A 24,274-nucleotide genomic window follows, 5' to 3' on the forward strand; every position below is an offset into this window, starting at 1 on the left:
TCAAAACCTGTATTCGTACACATTATGTGATGCCCCAATAGAGAAGGACATTTTAATTGAAAGTTGGTGCCTGGTAAATACAGTATTGCAGTGCATGTGCTATTAAGAAGAACTGTGCGATGTTCCATTGGACATGCATGGTGGACTACAACGAAAAAGTGGAGATGCTCCTCCCAAATAGGAGTGCCGCATCTGAACTTTGTACCATCACGTTCATAAATGAATGAGAAATGCCCCAACCAAACACACTGTTGGCGGCGATGATTTTTATTATTCCATCATTAAATATCGTTACAAATGAATCTCATGGTTTCTGTCGCCAAACAGAAAACCGTAACAAGTCAGCTTTGATTTCATTAAATTCATAAGATCTGGATATGAAGTGAAACAGCTATTACCATTCATAGCTTCTGATCTATACAGTTATTAAAGGTATGATGGCGGCAGTGTAGAAATACGACGGTGATTTTCCAAACTAGTGGCAATATACAGTATGTCCAATATCAAGCTGTAGAATGGCAGTCCTTGTGCCCCAGCAGCTTTTACCATCCAGGCATTGAAGAACGACAGTTATTGCTTACTGTTGGAATGTGATGAAATAATATTTTCTCCATCTATGTATTCCAATATCGCGAGAGAGCGGTAGAATTGTGGCAGTGCCCCCTGACATTGCTTTACGCTTCGTATGATGGTGCATCTCGTATCAGACTTTATATACATCCGGGGACGCAGTACGTCGCCTTCCATCATTTACTGTACATTTTAGAAACAAAACCGTTTACAGGGGTGTAATTTAACTGACTCATGGGGGAACTGCTATGAAAACTAAATTTCGAGAAAATCCGCATAACTTGCAACGTTGAATACAATAATACGGAGACATAGTGTAAATCCTTTGCAATCATATACTCGATAAAATCTCCGCAACACGCCTTTCCGGAATGATAAAACTGATGTACGATCTGAACCGGAATTCTTATAGGTAAAGGAAGAAAATGATTCACTTCAGCTTACCTCACTATAACGCATATTTTATATCACAGATGACAACATCGGTATTTGCGGGAAAAGTAGGACCACAAATATCATTCGAAGAAACGCAATATATGACATGCAACAAACAAGCACCGAAGTTTTTGAACAAGAAATATGGAAAAATGAAAAGGGTTTCCCAGTTTAAATACTTGAGGGAAATCATACAAGAAAACTGTCTGGAAAAAGCTGCAAACGAAGTTCGCTGTCAAAAAATGGCAGTTGCATTCATGCTAACACAAAATATTTATAATAAAAACTTCACTTTCTAAATTCAGTAAACTTAGGCATTACAACACTGTAATCAACGCTGGATGTCTTTATGGGGCAGAAACTTTAATTTTAAATAGAAAGAGGGATATTGAAGAAATTCGAAAGAGAGAGAGAAAGAAATATTAGTAGGAAAATATTAGGCCCCAACATTACTGACGGAGAAACGTATCAGCTGAGTAGTAATCAGAAAATATAAGAACACACAGAGATACACGGTGACATGAGAAAACGAAGACTTAAATTTTATGGACACATTAAAAGAATGGCACTCACTAGGTTGACAAAACAAATAGTAGAACTCTACGAAAGCAGAAGTAAGGCAAAACCTGAGCCAATTAAATGGATCGCTACGATTAAGGAGGATCTTAAAGCAGCCGGTATAGCTCAGACAGACGTCACAGTTAGTAAAACATTCATACAAAAGGTATTTGAGAGGAAAGTTGGTCAAAGGGAAATTAGAAAACGCGGTAGTCTGATGAAAGAAAGATTCCTCATTTTTAAAGGATGATACAAATTTAGACACAAAGGAAGGCCAACCATCAAAAGCGACATTGATTTATTGTACCTCGCGTGGTCTTACTGGGCCCATACGTAAATAATAATTACATTTAGGAAATAGAATAAATTTACCGAGAACGTTATCCCTACAAATATGTCATTAAAATGAGTGATCTCTTCCAGTCATTATGGGGTCCTTAATGTGAGAGAGCACATCAATGTAAGTGAATAAAATGGTATGTGATCACGTAAAGTTAGCGTGTTGTGACTCGGTGAAGACTATTTACACAGCACTGGCCGCAACGTCAGTAAGATTTCTTGGTAAACATGATGAACGCTAAGAAAATCGAAACCGCTACTATCTGTATCACCTGCTACATGTGCGGGACTACTGCAAGCGGATTTTCCACTCTGAGAAAGGCTGTCACCACAAGCACCAGTATTGTGGACATTCTGTCGTAGCTAGCTTTGTCATAAATGACGTGAAGAGCAGTCATCTATGGGCTACCTCTGCTGATTTATTAGTGACTGTCTTCTACATCCAAGACACTGTAACGGTCAAATATACATGCGGTCCTTGCAGAACGGATTGCATTTTTACAGGTGTGCAGATATGACACCGGTAGTACGAACAATAATGGGGATATGGCTCAAATGGCTCTGAGCACTATGGGACTCAACTGCTGAGGTCATTAGTCCCCTAGAACTTAGAACTAGTTAAACCTAACTAACCTAAGGACATCACAAACATCCATGCCCGAGGCAGGATTCGAACCTGCGACCGTAGCGGTCTTGCGGTTCCAGACTGCAGCGCCTTTAACCGCACGGCCACTTCGGCCGGCAGTAATGGGGATAATTTACCATCGCAAGTCAGCCCAGTTTCGCATTATCCTTGACCAATATCGACAACATGTCGGCAATATAGATAAGGTGGGGAGGTCCAGTGATAGGAGCGTATGTGTATGGCGCGGTGAAGGGAGACCTATTAATCTCGTGTATGCAGAGGTATATCCATGATATACCTACTCTTGAACATTGCGTCTGCAACGGCGCGGCTATTTGTGTTTCGTCCAACAGAAAACAGTTCCACACAGCTTGCGGTGATTTCTTCTTCTGCAGTCCAGTCCACACGCCATCTCTGTTAGAAAAATACGTAATGTTCGTCGGCCAGAAAAAGCTGTAGGGGAAACTAGCCGCACTGCACTGCTCTACAGGTCACATCAAAATGTTTTTCAGTAGCCAGTTAGCTGAGCGATGACTTAAAAGGTAGTTTACGAGTATAAGTTTGAATATATTGTGACATGTCTGATACAAAACACTGCCAAGTCCGTTCTAATCTTAAGTTACAGTTTCGTCATTCACACGTAATCACACTTATGGTAGCTGACCAAACTCGTTACCAAAAGAATTAACAAACTGGTTGTCTGTGACAGATTGCTCGCTCAAATATTACACCATTTGACCGTTTCGAATGTTCAGTTTGCGGTCGCGCCCTGTATAACACGCCATGCGGATTTTAGTTACCCAAAAGTCACAATTCAAATATTAAAATCGGAATTTCACGTGTTCGCCTTTTTCACAAGTTCACGTCCACTTTACGGCACTTCAGTGTCAGATTTTAACCATTATTACATAAAATTTTCACACCTACTCAGATCTCCTTATAGCCACGTCCGAACGTAATTTTAGCTGAGATCCGAACTTCTTAGGTTTCACAAAGCAATTCTCTTAGCGCACAAAATACTCGCAAACGTACTGTCCTCTGACTGGCTGATATACATTGTAACCAATTCAACATTACAAAATTTACAAAATCCATGTATATCAAAATAACTTCCTCTTTAAATATCAAAATTATCGAAAAATGTATCTTGATTTCTCAGACCCATAAACTGGATAGTTGCCCTTTACAATTTCCCGTGAGTATGATTCACTCTGTAAGTAAACAGTTCTCATGCTAATGTATACTCAGTTAATAGACATAACAAGATTCATTTATTTACTACTTCACATTCACACCATCATTTACTTAATAAACGAATTATCAATAATTAATGATAGTTGTAATAATCACGATAACTACAGTTTTGTTTCCAACATATGTTTTAACTATTTAACAGTTGCATAGTAAGTAAGATGCTGATACCTTCCGACCACAGTCGAAACTACTTACAGCTAGCTAATGGATCCAAGCGCATCTATCATGATAGACATGACTCTCGTATGAAGCTGTCTGCTTGCTACTGTCTCTTACCCAGGCGGGATGCTAGGCGCTACGCCTCAAGTCCTTATGCTGCTATTCGAACACAAGCAAGAATTTTCGCATTCTGTAGTGAGAGGTAATGTCGTTTGCAGTACATCATATGGGGACATCTCAAATGTTTTTTTTTCTTTGTAAATTTTTTAGCATTGGAGTGGTTATGGCACACAATGTTGTTTACCAATACTTCATTATAGACCTTACGTTCATTTTCAGTCATATGCTGTTGCGATGTATCAAGTTCCATCCTCTGTAAAGAACAGCTTCCTACAGTTTGTGCCTATGATCCGTGCTATGTTATGTATTCCTAGTGTTTGTAAATCTCCATTAATCAATGTGTGAGCTTGCAGTGGGGATCGAGTAGATATTCCTGCCTACAGAAGCAAGTGGCGAGGAATGTGCCGGTTCCTTGCTGCAGGAACAAACATTTAGGAAATCTACTTCGCTGCGTGAAAGAGTGATAGTAATTTACAGTAACTCACAAAGGGAGGCCACGACGTTGGCAGCACGGATTTACTTCAAACTTTCAAAATCAAATTGCTCTGAGCACCATAGGACTTAACATCTGAGGTCATCGGTCCCCTAGAATTTAGAACTACTTAAACCTAACTAACCTAAGGACATCACACACATCCATGCCTGAGACATACTTCAAACTTTGTACACCCTTTAGCAGGCCATTAAAACAAGATAATGTGCTAGTAGTAAGGAGCATTACACTGGCAGTTCCTAGAAAATCACAAGAGAAGTTTTACGCGTCTATTATGTAACTGATGTATCTATGCGTAGACGTTAGAGTTCATGGTGGTCAAGCGGTGTCCGCCCCTAGTAGCACGACGGATTCTATTCCCGGCTGGGTCGGAGATTTTCTCCGCTCAGGGACTGGGTGTTGTGTTGTCCTTATCATCATCCCCATCGACACGCAAGTTGCTGAAGTGGCGTCAACTCGAAAGACTTGCACCAGACGAACGGTCTACCCGACGAGAGGTCCTAGTCACACGGCATTTCCATTCCTGTATGGATTATCTAAACACTGATTCCTTAAAACGTGTCGCCTTGCGCGTCGAGCGAGCAGATCGTAGTTAACTTCCACCTGTGCCGCAGCGCCGCTTGTGTCGAAGCTACTCAGTCTTGGTGTATCAGCCGGAGTCACATCGTAGTTGCGTAGCGGCGTTTGTTGTCGTTTTTCTCTTGCCGGCGGTGTTTTCTGCCCGCGCTATGGTGTCTGTCGAGTATCCGAAGTCTGTTCCTCGTCGAGCTATTGTTCGTTTCAGCTTTGACAAGAGCACGCGTCTTGTTCAACCTGGCTCTTTAGAAATTCCCGATTGGTTGGCTGATGTTATCCGTGTTACACCTGATTAGGTAGGTACTGCTTACCTTGATTCTGATTTGTATGCATTCTTTGTGAAGTTTTATGATCCCGTTGAAATAGAACGTCTCCTCCCTCGGGTTGTTTCTGAAGTGTAGTTTAGACTTCGCGATAGTTCCGTTATTCAAGACTCCTTGAAAATGCGTCACTCGAGTATACTCCGATTAGAGTTTATAACCTCTTCCTGAAGTGGACGATTCATTTCTTAAAACCGCGTTACTTCCGTATGGATTAATACGGCTTATCCGATGGGAACGCTGGTCAGCACAACATCGCTTCCAGTGTTATAATGGTATCCGGACTGTGGACATGTGCGTTAAAAAGAATATTCCTTCCCACTTAACTCTTTGTGATTACCGGATCCACGTTGCGTACGCAGGGCAAGAAGGAACATGTTTTCTCTGTAACGAAAGCAGTCATCTCAGATCCGATTGTCCGTGCCGTACTACTGTTCTGACGTCGTCTTAACAAAAACGTCTTCCTTTAACATTAGCAGACATAGTGTATCGCAGTCTGCTGTCAGTCAGTCTTCAGCTTTAAGCGATGTAGTGGCAACATTACCCCCTACTCCTCACGAATTTCCACCGTTACCGGCGCGTCCCAGTGCGGCCTCTGTCCATGAGGGAACGGCGGCTCCTGCAGCGCAAGTCAAACGCCGGCGGACTGAGGACGGTACAGATTTCGAGGACGCCCCACTCCAGTCTCGTTCTTCTGATACGGCGTTGACAGAGGGTGCACATTCTGGCGGTAATGAGTTGTCCACTGACGTTAATTGTGATTCCAGTATAACCAGAGACAATGTATCTGCTTCTTTTGATGTTCAAATGTGTGTTGAATCTGCGTCCCCCACTTCATGCGTAGACGCGACGGTTCCCGTGAGTTCAGATGTTCCCGCAGAGATGTTGCCTGCTGGCCAGTCTTCACAGCGTTACACTGAAATACCAGCCATCCTTCACGCTGAGGCGGTCGATCAGCAGGATTCTACGGGTTCTCTTCCTGATGATCAGGTGATGCCATCCGACACCTGCACTGCATTACCTGTCTCTTCTGTAAATGATGTTGCTGTTAGTCGTTCTGAGTTGTGCTCCCCGATTTCCGATGAGTGCAGTAGCAATGGCTCCTCTATCAAATCGGAGCTTGACATGCTCCCAACACTTCCACATCAAGAGTGTATGTTTTCACGGAGTGGCGTGAAACAGCATTTTCAACCTGCACGTGCAGTGGTGCGTCGTAAAAATAAAAACGAAGATTCCTCGGCTTCCGGTGGGGAGGATTAAAATTATACTTTCTTTCCACCGCCTCCGGACGTTGAGGAGAGAAGGACGTGATGAGTGCATTTTCCTTAGTGTTGTTTCATTGACCTTACATGTGATAACGGATGCAGGCGTATACATTTCTAACCCTCAGTGTTAATAGGATATGTTCCCAATTACGGCTTGCTGCGTTACGCCACTTTATTTACGATTCCCAAGCTGATATCGTGTGTTTACAAGAGGTATTATTTGATGTGTTTTGTCTTCCTGGATACTCTCTGTTTTTCAATGTCGCGCCTGAAATTTCTTCCAGTGGGGTTTTGCTTTATCGAGGTGGAATCGCGCTGACGGATTTCGAAACGCTAGATGATGGTCGCAGTATAGGATGTAGTTTTTATGACCTCATCTTAATTTTTCTTTACGCTCCGTCTGGATCCGGTCGTACATCCGATCGGCGCGTTTTTATAAGGAAGAAGTTGTTTATTTACTCCGGCGGAATACGCACAAGGTTTTGTTGGGAGGCGATTTTAACTGCGTCTTACGTCGTGTAGATCAGACCCCCAATTATACATATTGTCGTGAACTTAATGCTATGGTGACGTCCTTGAATCTCCGAGATGCTTCTTTTCCAGATATCCTACATTGGTGCGGTTTACGTTTTTTACAGCTGCTTCAAGTAGCCGGTTGGACCGCGTTTATTTATCTGCCTCCATATGTAGTCAGCTTCTATCGATTGATGTAATTCCTGCCAGTTTCACTGATCGTTGTGCTGTTTCAATTACTTTTAACAACATCCCGTAGCGGGCCCATCTTTCGCACCCTTTATGGAAGCTAAACACTCTACATCTCACGGACCCCTCTCTGGAAGGCATCATCGCAGACGTATGGCGGCGGACAACCCAGTCCCAGGCGCGTTATCCATCACTTCTAGAATGGTGGGTTACCTTTGCTAAACCCCGGATTCGAGATACACTCAAACATTTTAGCTCTGCAAAAGCGGCGGAAATAAGGCGAAATAGGGAATTTTATTATGCTGTCCTTCGCGATCTTTACGATAATGCTCGTGTTGCCCCCTAGAGAGTTGTCGACGTCCACCGTGTGAAGGCAAAACTTCTACAACTCAAACGGAGGCAAATGGATCGTGTCCGATTGTGTTCCCAGCCTCGTTCAATTGTACAGGATGAGTTGACCACACTCTATCATCTTCTTCGGCTTCACAAGCGATCTCAAAGTAGTGTCTTACTACCATTCGTTCTCTAGATGGTCGTGAGCGGTCCTCCCAGTCTGATATCATGCGTGAACTTTACCAGTACTTTTCCGAACTTTATACTGAAGTGGATTCAGATGGTCCACCGTCTGTTGATTTTACCTCCCTTCTTGATAGTATTGTCACGCCAGGTCTCCAGGAAGAGTTTTTCTCTGTATTCCATCGCGATGATATACTTGATATTGTGGCTCGTTCTCCTTCCCACAAATCACTGGTGACTGAAGTATTCCACGGAAGTCTTCTCCCGCCCAGCTTTAAGGTTGCTAAAATTGTCCTGACCCCCAAAAAGACGGGACGTTTGCGTGTGGATGAGGTCCGCCCTATAACCCTCTTCAACTATGATTATAAAATAGTGGCGCGAGCGGAAAATAGCCTACTGTCGGTATTGTTGGCTACTATCATCGCGAGCCATCAAAGTTGTCTTCCGGGTCGTACTCTCCTGACTGCCGTTGCTGAATGTCGTGATTTAATTTCGATTGCTTCCACTATTACCGTGCCAAGCGCTTTGCTTTTAATTGGTTTTAACCAAGCGTTTGACCGCGTACATCATAGATTCCTTACGCGAGTATTGACGACTGTTGGTCTTAACGATGCTGCACGACGGCTGTTTAGGTCTCTAATTACTGGAATTCGGGCGTCCATTGGCGTAACTGGCCGTCTTACTTCCCCCATCGCGGTGTCAGGGCATCCTTCACGGGATTCCATTATCTATGTCGCTCTACGTGCTGTTTCTGGAACCCTTATTGCGATCTATAGCTGCTCGTTTGGGTGGCTGGTCGCTGTTGGGAGAAAGGTTTGTCGTTCGTGCATATGCTGATGACGTTATTGTTCTTCTCCGTACCCATGATGATATACCAATGCTGAAGGAAATTTTGGATGTCTTTTGTCGTCTTACGGGAGCGCGGGTTAATGACCAGAAATGCCGCTTACTCTGTTTGCGATGATTTGACGCTGTTAAAATTCCATGGGCTTTGAAGGTCACCAAATATCGATCGTTAGGTGTTATAATTGACAGTTGTCCGCTAAAGATGGCTACGATAAACTGAAAGTCTGCCACGGATAAGATTCAGGGAGAAATCATTTAACACGAGCCTCTCTCCCTCTCACTTCTTCATAAGGTCCGGGCCACGGAAACGTATGTGTTAAGTAAGGCTTATTTTATTGCACAAATCTTTCCACTTCCTGCGATGATGTACCGCAAGTTGCAAAGTTTAACTGGCAGGTTTATCTGGTGCAACTCTATATTTCGCGTGCGTTATGGGGTAATGGCGCGCCACCGTCTGCTGGGAGGTTTGGGCCTCCCTGACATTCGGGTTAAGGCTTCTGCCTTATTTATGCATCGCTCCGTTTTAACATGTCTACGCCCCCCCCCCCCCCCCAGTCACTTACAGCTCGCCTTCATGAATGTATCCGACCGGCGAGTATAACACCTCCAGTAGATATGGGTAGGATGAGTTATAAACTACGGCACGTTAAGGAATTTTTTCTTGAAGTCAGTTATTTAGGAGTAAATATCCTTTCCCAAGCGAATCTCTCCCTAAAAATGTTGTTATGCCGCAGGCCAATTGCTCATAGTATTCAGTCTGTGGAAGCCCTGTCACCAGAAACGAATTGGATGATTGTTTGGTCTAACGTCAGCCTCCCGATTTTCCCGATGGAAGTGGCGTCCTCGTGGTACCATTTTGTTCATGATATTGTACCTATCAACGTGCGACTTTTTCGTATTGGCCTCAATGTGACGGATCGCTGAAATCGTTGCCATGAAAGTGATACATTATCTCATTGATTGATCTCGTGCGGTCATGGTCATTGGAGATGGCTTCGCCGACAGCTGGCTTTTCTCCTCAGGACCTCGGAGGCGGCTATCTCTGGGGAGATTCTCGTGATCCCGATTCAACCTTCTTTCCCCGATCGAAGTACAATACCATCATGTGGCTTGTTGGACATTACGTCCACTACATGATGGCGAGTAGATATGACGCAGATACGTGTGCCTTTTCCCAATATATGGCCACAGCCCATTGGACGAGCCTCAGGATCCCACGTTATCGTGATCTTTTTTCTAACATGCTGTATCTTGTTTTTCATCGACAAGGAGTTGGATGAATTGAAATCCCCCCATTTTTTTGTGGACACTCTTGTGTGGATTTAAATATGACACGATGTACAATTGACGGAGGAAAGATGGTGTGGGCACGTTAAAATTAAGGCCATATTCCTTCATATACGTTTTTCTAATTCAACCCTTTTGTTTTTGCTTCTTTTGTTTTATTTTAATTGATTGCCTTAAATAAGTGCTTTGAAAAAAAAAAAGCATACGCAATCTGCAAGTGGGTCGTGGACGAGGCGGCGTTTTTGATCCCGCTTACACATTTTTTTAAATTTTGTTTGTTTTTCTTTTTCGTCAGTGGGCGCATTGTTTATTTTGTATGACATTTGAAAAAAAAGTGATTAGCGTTCGAGCTTCGTAAGATGAACGTGTATAAGGTGATGTTCGACTCCCGCTCAAACTTAATTATTTGTGTATTTTTTTATCACTGGTCTTATTATTTGATTTATGTGACGTTTCAGTGGTGGTATTATGGAAAAAAAAAACAAGAGACTTTGCATGAAGTTTCAGTTTACGTTTTCCACGTCTGTATACAAATACCATCTTACAATGTGGTGTCCAGAGGACATCCGACAAATAATTGTGCATTATTCTTGTGGTCTGGCATATTAAAAAAAAGTTATCAGAACTATTGTAATTAACAAAAAGCGGTTAACGTTTGAGCTACGTAAGGTGTACACGTATGAGGCGACGGTTCGATTCCTGCTCAAACCTACATTTTTGTAGTAGAAGTGTAAATTCTATAATACTCAAATATTCTAAGTGCTGTGATCCGCGTTTTCGTGCGGTTCATTGCTTGCTGACTGGCAGGTGAGTGCGGCATTGTGGAACAATCATGCAGAATGCGGTAATAAAAATCTAATGAATGCCACCTCCAGGCGGCGATTTCTCTTCCGTGACAAATCAGCGTCTTCCTGAGAGCCAGCTTGGCGAATAGCGGCCACCACGAGAGTGCGCTCGGGTAAACCTCTCGCCGGCGGGCGCATGACGACCACGTTGCCTCCACGAGCTGTCGGCGCTCGGGCGAATGTAGGTGTGACACGCTCAATTTCCAGGAGCCTCGTCCATGCCACACCATCTGGCGGCGCAAGCTGATTGTGCATATATGGGCCGCACGTTCGGAAAAAGCAACGGGCCATATTTCAGCGGCCCGTGTATCCCGAAAAATGGTGCGCAAGAGATAGACACGGTCTTTCCGGCTGGAGGAGTAGCTGGTATAGTGTGTGAAACCCGCACTATCGCCATGTACGTACTCCCACGAGTCGAAGGTTGGTTATGATGACGGAGAGCGTGGGACATGGAACGTAGTGTGGCAGTTGGTCCTTCGGCGCCTGAGTGGAGTTAAAATCTCCACCGAAAATTAGGGCATCATCGCGTCCCATAAAGAGGGGCGCGACAGCATCTGTGAAGAAAGCGCACCGTTCAAGGCCTCGGCCCAATCGGAGGGCGCACTGATATTAACGATTATGACGTCATGCAGAGTGAGCGCAGTGCCTCTCGCGACACCTTCGGCAATTAGGCCATCACGAAGAAGGACTGCCACGCCACTGCCAGTGGCAGGCGCGTGTGAGACGTGAGCAGTGTATCCGAAAGGGCCGACATAGACCTCATTGAGGAGCAGAATGTCTACATACGCCGCAAAAAACGGCTTTGAGCACTATGGGACATAACAAAAATGGTTCAAATGGCTCTGAGCACTAAATGACTTAACTTCTGAGGTCATTAGTCCCCTAGAACTTAGAATTACTTAAACCTAACTAACCTAAGGACATCACACATATCCATGCCCGAGGCAGGATTCGAATCTGCGACCGTAGCGATCGCGCAGTTCCAGACTGAAGCGCCTAGAACCGCAAGGCCACAGCGGCCGGCGCATCCACCGCATTCAGCGTATCTTGTAACATCGTCAGTTTATGGCGCGCACGGATATTATCGATGTTGAGAGACCCCAGTCGGTATTGTTGGATCGCCACGTCCGTCGGGAAGGTGGCGTCCGCTCCGGTGGCGGCTGTCAAGGGGCGGACCAGCCGCAGCATTCATCGCGTTTTCAATCGCTGCTGTCCCGACACCTCCATGCGACATGCCCTTCCACGGCACCAGGCAGTAGCGCAGCGTCACCCTCGACGTCATCAGCTCGTCAGTACAGATGTAGTGTCCCGCGACGGGTCGTATGCTGTGCATGCAGTTGGAGCTGGCACAGCAGGAGGGACGTCACCCAGTACTGGGGCTGTCCGTCATGCATAATGATGCTCCTGTATCCTCCTAGAACCAAGTAAGACGGCACATGCACCACCAATTCAGTTTTCACTTGACGGACGCCGGTGAGTACAGGATAGACCTGAAAAATTTCCATTTTTCGGCCAGGTGACTGAGTACGTTGCCACACGGCTTAAAAGCTGTCACAACGATATCCGGCGTGACCTCCAGAGGAAGTTCGGAAATCCTGATCGTACGCAGGCCGAAACCCGCGTGGTCAATCATTACATTACCTACGTATCAGTCAGAGTGCTTAAACTTGAGGTTTCGCGTGTGGCGGCTCACAATTTCGGTACACAGTTCTTTGGTAGGCATCTTGACATATACGACGCTCCCAGTGATGCAAAAGTGAATGACAATAACATCCTGCGGATCCAGGTAAAGATCACCCCGTATAAAGTCCACAATTTCGTAAGGTCTTGGTAGAGCATATTCTGCTTGGAATGCGGCTCTGATCGTTGTCCGGCGGTAAGAGTGTGCCATAGCTCTCTGGTAAGACGGACTTAATACACGAAATCGCGGCGAGAAGTAAACAACGAGCGCTCGAGCTCCACAACAGGCGGGGCGCAGCGGACGTCCACGCCTCGTGGCTCCGCGAGCCGAACTGCCATCATGAACTGTAATGCATTTACTCGGAACTGCCAGAGTAGTGCACATTATGTTGTTTTAATGACCGACGAAAGCTATTCAAAGTTTGAAGTAAATCTGTGACCCCAACGTCGTGGCCTCCACTTATCAGTTAATTATTAGTGCTAAGGAGGAAATCAAATATACAGTCTTCTCACGTCACATTACGCACTAGTCGTCCCTTTCCACACAAATGGTCTGCATCCTATTCCACTACTGCAACAGCGGCTTGAATTACGCATTGTCACTACATTAGGCAACTAGCAACAACTGACACAGTAATCACATTCATGGTGGTTCATTACCTTCTTTCAGTCAGCAAATACGGGAAAGAGGAATTATGTTACGATACATAGTTGCACCTGAATCAATGAAGTAGTACTTTCTTGGACATGGTGCCTACTCAAAATTATACCGTTTCTCTCTCAGCCTCCAAGCCGTCACATTATAACTGGAACTTTGGAACATTCCGTATAAAGAATACGTATTTACTCTGAATGACATTATGAACATGTGCGCAGCTGCAAAACACTCTAATCGCTATTCTTAACTAACTGGAAGATGTTAGCACCAAACTGTATTTTTTCCAAGATAGACTATGTAGCTGCTGAGAATGATCAAACTAATTTTCTTGTAATTGTCCTCATATCATATGAACGATATCTATGTCTAAACATGTCATCCACTGTATGAGGGTCTTTAAAAATAGAAAAAACTGTGAATCTTACTGTCTCCTTGATTTTTACGTAAGTCATCGGACGTATGAACAATGGGGGATATTTAAAACTGTTACAGACTGTAAGTAGAAATGGGAGAAACTGCAGTAACATCAATGAGCACCGATTGCTCGCACAATCTAAATTCCATCATGTAGGAAAACTACTGTGATCTCAAGACGTTGACAGAAAGACACTATTCAACTGGTAGGAAAAACATGGCAAGCTATGAGTACACACTGTTTAGATTAATAGAACGTATTGCATAATATTAAATACAGCAACGAGCTATTTCTCTTCTCTCTTTCTCTCTCTCTCTCTCTCTCTCTCTCTCTCTCTCTCTCTCTCTCTCGAGATCCCATTCTCACCCTTTCCTTTTCTCCACACGTCCGCTACTATAACTACCCCATCCGTCAGTTTAAAGATTATATACATAAGACTGAAGTATGTGTACAAAATGCCATTAAAGAAACTACGCTTCTAAAAGTCGAAAAAGAAACCAGTAAATGTGCAGTGCAGATTTTCCTTTTCAACCTCTGCTGTCAAAGGATAGAAAAATATAGTGTTACATAATTTGGAAAAGTACCGTAAACTCTGAACGTAACTTTTAGACATATGCCACTGTATTAATCTCTACTGTAATCCCAATAGTAAAACATATAATGTAGTCAAAATGTTTGAAATATCACAACGTAGTATGCTGTGAAAATAAAGAGCGGTAAAAGGTTTTTGAACGTAGAATACGCTTAAGAAGAAAAAAATGTGAAATGGTACACGAGAACAACTTCATTCATCACTATTCATGGCACGATTTGGTTAGAGTGAATGTATTTGCGTAGTGTATGCGCATGTATATGAGTGTGTACATCTGCCTTGTACATTGTGATTGATGGTTGGTGTGTGTGTGTGTGTGTGTGTGTGTGTGTGTGTATGCGTGTGTGTGTGTGTGTGTGTTTGCCTTTGTTGTGGGGAGGGAGAAGGTCTGTGTTGGAGAATAGATACACAGATGAAATTGGATGGTAATTAGGCACAGACAAACGACTCAGGATATGACCATCGTGAAAGTGATCAACAAACATCAGCGGTGTGAAAAATAAAACTGTCAAATGATACATGTATATTTGAGTTTTTTGATGAAGAGGAAGCGCCTAGTTATTATTATTATTGTGGGTGCATAAGTCACGTTGATATTTAAGCAAGTGACTGTTCACTCTGCCCTGTTGAACAAACCTTTTGAGAATTACTCGTACTTATAAACAACTAGAGAATTGGATACGTCTCTGTAGTTTTTGACATCTTGCTAGTCACCCTTCTTATGCAGTTGGTGAACTAATGCTAATTCCTATTTCTCTGGGATGTTTTCTATTTTCAGTACGACTGCTTGAGTTCCTTAATAGGTATACGAGAGCTCAGAGGAGGTTGAACAACTTGTTCAGACCTGCAGAATAAGATGAAATGCAATTTGTTGACAGCTGCTTGGAGAGGTCACGTGCCCACCAACATTTGAACGCCATCGTAACTTAACACTATTGGATCCATTTTTATGTAGGACACTTGGTGTATCCAAATTTCCCCCTATTTTACCATCATGAAATTTTGTGATTTCGTATGTCTTCAACATAATTAAATTTCCCGACATTTTTACATTGCATACATCGACTAAATTACCATCTTCCGTTTATTCCAGCTTTCTAACTTAGGAATAGAGTGTTATTTCCGCCAAACTCTATTTTTTAATTGATATCTGGCAGCGCTTCGTAGAGGTAAGAGGAGTAGTTAGTGACACTAAAACTGATATCAGACTGGACTGGGACTGTCCCAATACGTACTTATACTGAAGAAGTTTGCAGCTCCAGATACTGCAAGCCTCATCTTCATGGCGTACAGAGCATGACAACTAATGTAAAATGTACAACATTCCGCTTGTTGTTCTTATATGTCTATTACTGTAGTAAACTGCCGCACTGCAATATCACATAACCAGAATTTAAAATTCTGTATAAATATAGATCTATAACGTCAAGCTTGTAAGACGTAGATAAGGAAAGAGGCGTTCTTTCTTCTTTTTGAGTAACATGACTGGTAGCAATCAATTTAAGCCTTCCTACATTCATGAAATGGATTATGACTATCGCCAATTCCACTAGCACTGAATACCGTTTCTTTCCGATTTATTCCTGGATGAAGGCAACCGTTTTTCCCCTTTTCCATTGGGCGTTGATGCCGTTGGTGCTGGGCGTCTCAGCAACAAATTTCTCATCACTGCTGACTATACATTTTTATACATTGTCGTCCCAGCATGTTTTGGACCCTTCGAGGATTTTTGTAGCTCCGATATTATCGTTGGGTTTTACCTTCTTAGTGTGTTCCTCTGTTTTTCGCACTTTCTTTAGCTGGCCTCTTAAAACAAATTATTATTCAGATGTACACTATTGATCTTTTATCTGTCAGTGTCTCATTAAGCGTGAGATTTATTCGTTCCTTTAAAGTTCGGTTGCCTTTTAATCCTTGTTAGGTTATAATTTCAATCAATGTCTGAATCGTGGTATTGCTTTCGCTCTCAGTTTCGCTTAATAGCTCTCTTTGTAGGATAGTGAAGATTAGCTGTAGCTTTTTGTGTTTGTAATCTAGAGAATCACGAACCAAACATTTTTGCGCCATGCAAGAAACCTTTTGCCCTATGCAAGAACCCATCACTGATGTGTAAATCCAAAACTGTCCTGAAAAACGTGGTATTCTTTTTTGTTGCGCATATATAAGCCATTTCCATCTTCGTTTGCGCGAGGAACAAATAGGATTTAACGCCACCCTGAGCCTCTGCTCCCTCCTGCGCATTCTTACTCGTACACTAAGACTACTAGCAAAATGTCACTCTTAGCACGAGATTACATTAATGAGGTAAGGAAGGAACGAGGGCGTGCTGAAAAGTAATGCCTCCGAATTTTTATGTGGAAACTCTTAAAACATTTAAAAAAACATGATTAACATTTTACATATTTATTCGTCATCTTTACGTCTGCAGCCCACTGCCACTAGAGGGCTCGGAATTGTAGCGTCTAAAACGGCGGTGAGCGAAGTAACTATAAGTATGTTGGTGCTTGAGAAACAGCGAGCTGTAATCGACTTTCGAATTGAAGAGTTCGTCCACGTATGGGATGCCCTCTCCATGAGAATGAAACCCAATGCTTTGGGTTCACTGCCATCGATCATTCTCCATATAGTCGTCGTCTTGACTCCATCCGATTTTCATCTGTTTCCAATACTTAAAGAGCATCTTCGCGGATTTCATTCTTCTAGTGATGATGCGCTACAAGCAGAGGTGAAGCTGTAGCTCCGTCGGAATCAAACATTCTACTGTAACGGTAAGAAGCAACTGGTCTCTTTTTGGGAGAAATGTATTCGTCGCCAGAGTGACTAGGTTGAGAAATAAATACTTACATACGAAGAATAAAGATTTACAGTGTTAATAATGTTTATTTTATTTAAAAAGCTTTAAGGGTTTCGTATAAAAAATTTTAAGGCATTACGTTTCAGCAAGTACTCGTACGTAAACGGAGCAGAAACTTACAGGTAAATCATACTAGCGACTATACAGGTGGCAAATGAGGAAATACCCTGACATGAACGACTTTGACTAAAGACGGATTATTATGACCTTGCACTTGAGAACGAAGATATCGAAAACGGCGAGGCCAGTCAGCTGCCTGCGTGATACTGTCGTGAGCATCTATGGAAATTGGTTGAAGGGTTGTGTAACCACCAGTAGGCGCAAGGCGTAGGACGTCCACGCGTCATCACAGGACGTGAAGATTGGACGCTTGCCCGCTGTGTAAAGCTGGACAGGGAGCGATCTGTGACACATCTGACATCACCATACAACACTGTTGCAGACACAAGTATTTTGGAGCCCACCGTTCAGCTCACAAACGGTTCAAATGGCTCTGAGCACTATGGGACTTAACATCTATGGTCATCAGTCCCCTAGAACTTAGAACTACTTAAACCTAACTAACCTAAGGACATCACACAACACCCAGTCATCACGAGGCAGAGAAAATCCCTGACCCCGCCGGGAATCGAACCCGTGAACTTCAGCTCACATTGTAGGAAATGGCGGTCCACAGCAGACGACATCTACGTCCTTTTAGGTTGACCCAACGACATCGTCAATAACAATTGCATAGGCATGGGATCATCGAAATTGGCCCGTGGAACAACAGAAATGTGTAGTCTGTTTGGAATAATCAAGTTTCTTGCTCCACCAGTACGTTGGTCGTTACCGGATACGCCGTCATTGCTGCTTGTAACATACCCTGTGCCATGGACGCTGGTCTGCGGTGACAGTATTATGCTTGGGGAACACTCACCCGAGTTTCCATGGAACCTGTGATAGTAATTCAAGGCACCATGCCAGCTGTCAATTAGGTGAATATTATTTCAGACCACCAGCAGCCCTTAATGCTTGATGTCTCCCCCAACGGCGATGGCACCTAGCAGCATTCTACCCGTCCGTGTCACAGAACTAGAATGGTGCTACCGTGGTCTGAAAACATGATGGTGAACTCGCGCAGATGGTTTGGCCACCAAATTCGTCTTATCCAAGTTGGGTGCAACACATCAGGTACGCTATATGGTACCAGCTCAATGCCCATAACCCACAGGCCTGTAACTTAGTGGAATTGCGTCACATATGCAGAGACATATCGTGCCACATTTCTCCGGAACCCTACCAAGGACATGTCGAACCCATGCCAAACCGAATCACTGTGTACTGCATTCCAAAGTCAGATCTACAAGCTGTTAAACAGATGTTAATAATGTTTTGGAAAATCAGAAGACGTTCCGGAGAACGTATTCCCAGGTATACAGACTCTAATGGCTTACCAGAGTCAAATTTCCTATTGTATATGACGCCTGAGGATTATATTGTTCACTGGTTCTGTCGGTGGGATAAAGAGGCACTGCGCAAAAGAGTGGGGCTTATCTGCGCTGGATATAAAAACGGCCTTGCGTGCCGGTGCGTGTATACGTGTGTGTGTGTGTTTTGTCATAGCAAAACAAAAGCTGTGAGGGGCAAAAGGTTTATACTAACAAGGACGTGGAGACTAATTACGCGTATTTGTCTTCGCGTATTTATGTTTACGTTCGTCATAATACGTGCCTCCGTTTACCTGTAATTAGGCACTGTATGCGTTATGTCTTCTCACTACCTATCAATTACTAATGTGTTTTGTTACAGCACTGTTTCCGCATTCAGTTTGCTATTGTTTCTTTGTTCAGTTATTGTTCATACTCTACTAGGATACATGAAGAGAGGCTTTTCAATAGAATAGCTGTACTGCAGTATGTACATCCACGTCACTAAGACCCGACACGCATGTTGTATTGTTTGCCTAACTTAATTAATTTCGCGTCTGGGGTACGCGGATTCATTCTGTTTAGCCAAAAATGAAATAAGGCAAGGAATAAGCATCATCTGCAACCAACCACTGTGCTCACGTACGTGGTGCGTTTCAAAGGAGTGAATTGGCTAGGAAAATCCGCCACAGATGCAGGTTAGGAATTCAGCTTGAGAACCATCATCATTCACGCTCTGCTCAGCTTCTTACATGTTCATAATTATTCAATAGTCACGATTGGTATAGCACAACAAGATTTTTGTAATATTCTGCACATCTATTTGAGCCATTCCATAACTGAAGCTTTCAACACTTGACTATTTCTTGGTGACAGTTGTAGAATTACTTTCAGGCGTGACCCAGGGAACTATGTTCGGACGCTTGCTGTTGATGTTGTATGTTAGTGAACTAAGAGATATTATTAACCGTAATCTCAGAGCTTTTGCTGATACTGATGTCATCTCTCAAACAAATTTCCTGACGTGTCCAGATCAGTGCTTTACAAAATTTTTCTGGACACCTAAAGTTGGGTCCCAGAACTTCTAACAGAGGACCAGAAAAACCAAAGATTTGAGTGTGCGATGGAGTTCTTGACTCGTCATCACGAAGAAGGTACGGCTTCTTGAGTCAGATTGTTACTCGAGACGAAACATGGGTTTCGCATATCACGCCCGAATCGAAGCATCAGAGCATGGAATGGAGACACAAACACTCGCCTGTAAAGGTGAAGACCAAACAGACTCTGTCCCAGCGCAATTTCATGGCGTCGGTGTTTTGGGATAGGCATGGTGTTTTGTTGGTCGACTTCATGCAACGAGGAACCACTAACAATGCAGAAGCATACTGCCGAACCCTGAGAAAGCTACGTAGAGCGATTTAAAAAAAAGATGCGGCATGCTGACGAAGGGAATTGTCCTTCTCCTTGAGTGTGCAAGACCTCACACTGCAGGTCAGACCCGCGATTTATTGGACAGTTTTGGCTGGGAAGTTTTAGACCACCCACCCTAGAGTCCTGATCTTGCGCCGAGCGATTACCGTCTGTTCCTCCACCTCAAACAACACCTCAGAGGCAACCGTTACAATGATGACGACGACGTGAAAACGACAGTGAACTCTTGGTTATCGGAGCAGGAGTCAAGTTTTTATGAAGAGGGTATTTTAAAATTGGTTGAGAGGTATGATACGTGTTTGAACAAACTTGGCAACTATGTCGAAAAATAGAGTGAAGTATGTACTTTCTGAAAATCAATTTACTTTTTTGAAATAACCTTTCGTTGTGTACATATGTTCAGACGGACCTTACTTAAAAAACACGCCTCGTATAATTAAGTACTTTCTGAAAAATGCTGCACCAGCCAGATTTTGATAAGACTTTTCAAAGTGGTGGAAGGATTGGCAGCTTGCACTTCATTAAACCTAAAGTCGTAGTATCCTACGACCAAAATATCCGCGAGTCACAACTGGAATCGGTAAACTTATATAAATGCATGGGTGTACCAATTTGGAAGGAGAGGAAATGAAACGATCTCATAGGCTGAGTCGTAGGTAAAGTAGGTGGCAGACTTCGGTTCGTTAGTAGGACACTAGCAAAACGCAGTCAGTCTTCTTAAAAAAAATTTATCAAGCTCATGGGAGTCGTACCAAGTAGGACGCACTAACGATATTGAAAGTATAGAGATAAGAGCAGTAGAATTGTCTCAGGAATCTTTGATTTATGGCAAAAATTGTAGATGTGCAGAAAAACTGAATACGAACTCGCTTGAATGCATATGCAAATTGTACTGTGAAAGCCTAATTACAAAGTTTTAAGAACCAGGTCAGTATGGGAAATCTAGGAATATATTTCAGTCCCATACGTTTCGCTTCCGAAGTAATCTCGAAGACAAGATTAGACTAATTCCAACGTGCACAAAGGCGTTTGAGCAACCAGTCTTGCCGCAGAGTATAGATGTAGATAGAGGTAGAAAAACGTGGTATTCTATGACTACAATGTCGATGAGTCATTACAACTATAACCAAACTACTCATACAAATAATTGGATCAAAAATTTGATGCGATATGAGCAGGAATCATTACATAGTCACCGTCGAAAATAAATGACGTGGTAGACTGTGATTCATTGGTAGCAAAATGCAGTGAGGCTAAAACAGGAGACTGCTTACAAAACACCTTTGCACACCATCCAAAAAAATTGCTCAAGTTTTCTGATAGGGGAGACATCAATTTGTCAGCTATAGAAAGGGAAAGATAAGCAACCAAAAGTCGAAGAGGCTGTAGCACGTGTGATATTATTATGAATGTCCTGACCAAAAACTACTCTGAACAGATGTTTAGAGAACCAAGTCGTGAGCGTTGCGCCTTAGAACTTCTAACAACTAACAGATCTGAATTTTTCGAATCTGTTAACACAGAAGACTGCATCAGTAATCATTAGGCTCTGATATTATCGATGACTACAGGTGTTACAAGTAATGTTAAGATCGGTAGGAAAATATTTTTTCTTAGCAGCAGCGTCAGGATACAAACTTATTTGAGTAGGCAACCTTTAGCATTCAGTTCTGATGGCGAGGATGAGGGACACAAATGGATAAAATCAAACGAATCATTCAGTGCTCTCTGAGCAAGGTTCTAAGGGATGGAACAGACGCAAAAATGGTTCAAATGGCTCTAAGCACTATGGGATTTAACATCTGAAGTCATCAGTCCCCTAGACGTAGAACTACTTAAATCTGACCAACGTAAGGACGTCACACATATCCATGCCCAAGGCAGGATTCGAAACTGCGACCGTAGCAGCAGCGCGGTTCCGGACTAAAGCGCCTAGAACCGCTCGGTCACAACGACCGGCGGAAAAAACGCAAGGAGGTTTAATAGTTTCATTACGAATTTGACCGAAGTAAAAACGTAGCTGACAAACAAAAGCTGAACGAAGCGAAAATGGTTGCGAGAAGAGCAATGTGACAAGCGTCCAATGAACATCGAAGTAAAATATTGTCAATCTATGAGATTAAAAACCTTAAGAACTTTTGGTCTCATGTAAAGTGAGCAAACAGATCAGAATTATCTACTCAGTCGCTCAGTGGCCGTGCCGGCACCGAAACGGAAGATGACAGACACAAGGCTGTAATACTTAATTCGGTCGTCATGAACATTTTCATCACCGAAGACCCTAATACAGTCCCTCCTTTGAATTATTGCACGAATGCCGAAAACCAGATTTTGAGAGACGTGATCGCTTATTAGAAAAGTTAACTAAATTCTCTCAACACACTGGCGGAAAATAATCGCTACACCATGAAGGAGCTGTGCGACATAAACTAAAGTTGGTAGGCGCGTTTCCATATCTGAGAGACTATCTGTATATAAATTTCGCGCCAGTCGCATAAGAGTAGCGCTAGTAGCCTCACTCTCTCTTTCCTTGTGCCTGTGTCCCGCACTCTGCAGGGTCGGCATGGCTAGCGTCTGATTTGGCAAGGTTTATTGAAAGGGTGGCCGGATGCCCCTCCTGTCACCGCCCCGGTGGATGAGAAGATGATGAAGACAACATAACACCCAGCCCCTGAGCGCAGAAGAATCCTCGACGCAGCCGGGAATTCTTTTTCTTTTTTTTTTAATCTCATTTTGTTCGTTTTCGTTCGTTGTATCTGCTCGGGGCGGAAGTCGCAAGACACCTGTTTCAGTTCGTCGTTGATCTATTAACTCAGTTTTTTTTTACTACAGAGGGCAGCTAACCCCCTGACCGAACACGCTGAGTTACCGTGCCGGCGTCCAGTCAGCTATCGGGCCGGACGCTAGTAGCCTCACTATGAGGGTGCAAATCAGGTTTGCTTTAAATACACGCTGACACGGTCGTAAGCGTCAGTTTCCTTTCTGATTGGCCGTAGAGAGTTGATGTTAGCAATTTATTTAAGGCGACAAAGACGACGACAAGCTGGATGTTACTCCTATCCGATTCAAACTCTTTTTATTGTTGCCATTTCGGCACCATCATGTCAGACGTATTAAAATAACTGACAAGTTAGGTGCTTTCGATGAGTTCGCGTAGCCGGCCAGAGTGGCCGAGCGGTTCTAGGCGCTACAGTCCACGCAACCGCTACGGTTGCAGGTTCGAATCCTGCCTCGGGCATGGATGTGTGTGATGCCCTTAGGTTAGTTAGGTTTTAAGTAGTTCTAAGTTATAGGGGACTGATGACCTCAGATGCTAAGTCCCATAGTGCTCAGAGTCATTTGAACCATTTGAGTTCGCGTGAAATATAGTACTGAATATGTGTTGTTGATGTTGATGTCGATGAAAGAAAATGTTAGCAGTTGTTCTAATGGTTGACCATCAATAGGGGCGGCAGCATCGATTATGTATCGTGTGACAGGTTTCTGCAGCTGCTTAGCACTGGAAAATTGTTATCACATTATTTATTTGGTTACAAGTGTATTACCTGCCAAAGTTACGTTGAAGCAATGTTACATTGAAGCATTTTAATTCTTTCATCCAGCAGACGAAGGAGAATGGATTACACCATTTCCCATGATTGAACACGTAGCATGAAAACAGTATCTTGCCGACGTGAATTTGTGTTTATAATGACACCTACACAATTTAGAGACACACTGTAAATAATGTGAGAGTAAATAAACGTAGAAGCAAACGCGTGGCTTCTATCTATTACAATAAGTATGTAATGTACGACACACGTTTAGCGGTAAACAGTTAATTTAGGGCTTTCGAGCCGTTCAGTGTTGATAGTAAGATTGTCTTCAACAACACACCTTCATTTATTCACACAATAGAATCTCTAATACTGCAGAATCCTGTAATACTTGGTAGTATCTATTAAGAACCATGACATCTAAACGTAGAATAAGGCTACATCGTCATTCATCTCTCCAGATCAGACCACTATCCCTTTCGGCGACGTTCTGTGCTAACTGATCTCTTTGCTTCTTTGAACACGGCATTCGACGTCTCCCATTGGAGATGAAAAGTGGCAATTGACCCTGAATAAAGAAAAGTGCGAAGTTATTCACATGAGTACTAAAAGAAATCAGCTAAATTTCGATTACGCGGTAAGTCACACAAATCTGAGGGCTGTAAATTCAATTAAATACTTAGGGATTACAATTACAAATAACCTAAATTGGAACGATCACATAAATAATATTGTGGGTAGAGCAAACCAAAGACTGCGATTCATTGGCAGAACACTTAGAAGCTGCAA

At 43.1% G+C, this 24,274-nt stretch overlaps 1 protein-coding gene across 1 annotated transcript in view; it reads left to right on the forward strand.

The window, feature by feature from the left end:
• LOC126249395 (potassium voltage-gated channel protein Shal) overlaps nucleotides 1–24,274 on the forward strand; it is an 839,759-nt gene that overhangs the window by 751,000 nt on the left and 64,485 nt on the right. The gene's annotated exons all lie outside the window — the stretch shown is intronic.

The sequence above is a fragment of the Schistocerca nitens genome, chromosome 3 (genome assembly GCF_023898315.1).
Source record: "Schistocerca nitens isolate TAMUIC-IGC-003100 chromosome 3, iqSchNite1.1, whole genome shotgun sequence".
NCBI lineage: Eukaryota > Metazoa > Arthropoda > Insecta > Orthoptera > Acrididae > Schistocerca > Schistocerca nitens.